A 3,394-nucleotide genomic window follows, 5' to 3' on the forward strand; every position below is an offset into this window, starting at 1 on the left:
CTCTCCCTCCCCTCTCCCTCTCCCTCCCCTTCCCACCCTCGATACTTTTCGACAAGTACAACCAATGCGCAGGTCAGCGGTGCCACGTGACATCACTAGCCAATTAATTCGCACTATTTGGGCATCTGCACTACGCTCCTCGTGTGTATTGCGCATCACCTGCCAAGAAAATCAGAAGCGTCTTCAAAATATGCACACCTAATGTCCAAACCTAAGTCAAAATCGAAGGTTTCAAGACCTGGTGATGTTCTTATTAACTCGATTTGTGACAAATGCAAGAAGCCCGTCGTTGCTAAAGTAGAATGTAATATTTGTAAATTGGCGTTTCATCCATCGTGCGCCGCTGCGTTCATTAAAGGTAAATCGTATATCTATTGTTGTGTGCGTGAACTCTCGTATTTACTTGTGACGCCATCGTCGATACCCAGCGTCGTAAATACGTGTAGCCTCTCCCTCCCCGTATTATCTCCTACCTGTGCCCCCACGGCCGCCTCGCCCACCATCTCTATCTCACCAAGCTTATTATTGCCTAGCCCCACTACTCATAATTCGTGCTCCGTCGCGTCTATCGTGTCTCCGTCTCCTCTATCCGAAATGACTATGGCAAATATGAGTCAGGAGCAATTCGCGCAGCTTATCAGCGCGATTAGCGACGTTAAAAATGATACTAAAGTCATAAGACGAGAATTAGCATCTTTATCTGTAGCCGTACAAAAAAATACTGAGGCATGTAACGCGCTATCTGTAGATATGGCCTATATTAAACACTCCGTAGTACTTGCTAGGCCAACGGCTGAATTAATTATAAATGGCATTCCCAATGCTTGTGGCGTGGCGCATCATGATATATTTCTCCGAGTTTTAACACTCCTGAAACTTCCTAGCCTGTATGCTGATGTTCTTGCCATAAATAAAATAGATTATAAGAGAACACTACCAACTGCAGCCAGTTCTACGAGTCAAACTCCCTTGCGATACTTTGCCATAAAAGTTCATCTCAAGTCTGTTGATATTCGTAATTTTATCATAGATGCCAAGCGTAAATTAGATAAGATTACAGTCCGTGAACTTTTTCCGGAACTATCTGATAGTGTTAATATAGACAAGCTTATTTATGTAAATGAATTCTTTGTGTCGTCAACTTATGCCCTTCTTAAGAAGGCTAAGGATGCTGCTAAAGCAGCGGGTTACAGGCGTGTATGGGCTCGCAATGGCAACGTTTTCGTTCGCAAGGATGAATATATAGAGGAAATCTTAATTGCTACTGAGCAGGACTTGAACAAAATAATTTGACAACTACCGGTTCATTTCTCCCAACATCTATAAAGCTCATGCTTGTTAACTCACTAGTCATCCCACATCTTGACTACGCTACTCTCATCATTGCGGACCTGTCCGTATATCTCAATCACAAATTACAACGTCTGCAGAACAATGCTTTGAGATTTATATATCACCTTAGACGTGATGTAAGATTAACACCATATCGAAGGAAAGCAAACTGGCTTACCATTTATTCTAGGCGTCAATATTTCCTCGGGAATCTCACACATCAGATTATAATGACCTCCCAACCTTCATACCTAGCTGCGAGGTTCATCCCTATTGATGATACTATACGACAATCATCTCGATTGCACTCTTCACGTTTTGTACTCCCTGTCCCTCGTACTAATATCTATGCACGCTCATTCTGGGTCACCGCCATACAATTCTGGAATGTATTACCATATAGTTTACAAACTCGTTCATCCTTAACATCATTTCGAGCATATCTCTTTTCACATCTTTTTAGGATGGACCATAGTTAAATGTAAACAAATGGATATTAGCCTTATAATATATTATGCGTTTCTTTATCGCTGGCGATATATACTAGTTTGTTTGAAGTTAAGTACATTAGTAAATTGTTAACACGGTTATGTTATTCCTATATAACTCGAGCTACTTTTAAAAACGAAATTAAAGTTTGTATTTTGTGATTGCGTTTGTAGACACTTACACTAGCGTCTGCTATAAAATGGCAGAGAGACTACTGTTACTACCAGTATTTTAAGATGGCATCCTGTCCGAGGTTTTGTAACGGCAGGATGTTAGTTAAATGTGTCCACGGCTCTTAGTGGCCAGGATTCTTAATAAAATGTTATCAATCAATCAATCTCTCCCACATCCATTGCATTCATTCTATCCCACCCGTTACAATCCCATATTATTCGCGCTTTCTCTTCCTCCCGTTGCACTCTCTTATTAACCCGTTGCCATCTCTCTTCTACTCATTGCGTTCTCTTTTCAACACCGACGCTATCTCTCACCCGTTGCAGTCATATACTTGCCATATTAATCGTGCTCTCCCTCTCCTACCCGTTAGATCCCATACTTACCCTATTGTTCTTCTCGCACGCGATTTAATTACAGTCTGTCTAGTAAGAGCGTAGCAAGGTTTACCCACAGTCGAGTAAAGATATACTCTGAATTTTTGTTGTCTCCGATAGCACCTTTGTGCTGCATGCATTACAAGCAAAATACCTGTTGTTACTTGAAATGTGTTAGAATAAACGATTTTCAAAATAAGTGCTGCCTACGCATCTCATTTTGAAGCAGTGTTCTCATTCAAAACTGCCAAAATATCCCAATCAGCTGCGGCCAAATATATAGGAAAATCAAGGTAATTCTTTCATAAATGGATGCAACGTTATTTATTGACAAAGATCGTGGTCGATTTATTGGAACGTGGCACGACGGATCTATACCGGCAAAAGACGAAAAAACAGTCGTGCGCCAGTTTTCAAGCAATACCACGTTGTCACTGTATCAAAGACAGGCAAAATTACAACGAAAAGGTTTAAAAATGTTGTGTGAAACCATATGAAGTTATCTCCATGCTTATTATATAAGATGTCGTAGTACAATCCAAAAACCATTATTATCGGAAAAACACTTCAGCGCGCGACTAGGTTGGATTCACGAAAATAAAGACCGCAACTGGAGTAATGTGATTTTTACAGACGAATCTTCTTTTTGGACACATAATGCAGTGAAACGATCCTGGTCTATTGCCACCAATAGACTAGTCCAAAGAACTGTTAAACACGCGGTAAAAGTGCATGTTTGGGGCTGCTTCTCAGAGTAAGGATTTGGTCGACTTTATCTCTTTATTGACAATCTGAATGCTGAGAAAATGTTAAAAATATACCAAAAAGCTTTGATTCCGTCTGCCCAACGCTGGTTTATAAGTAAAGATGAAGATTAGTTACTCTAGGAGAATAATGGCCCCAAACACCGAAGCCAGCTCTACACGTCCTGGAAAGAAGGAAATGACATCGAGACATTCCACTGGCCTTCACAATCACCCGATGCGAATCCCATTGAAAATATGTGATCACTCATCAAGAGG

Source organism: Cyphomyrmex costatus, unplaced genomic scaffold, assembly GCF_001594065.2.
Source record: "Cyphomyrmex costatus isolate MS0001 unplaced genomic scaffold, Ccosl1.0 scaffold1852, whole genome shotgun sequence".
In the NCBI taxonomy this organism is placed as follows: domain Eukaryota; kingdom Metazoa; phylum Arthropoda; class Insecta; order Hymenoptera; family Formicidae; genus Cyphomyrmex; species Cyphomyrmex costatus.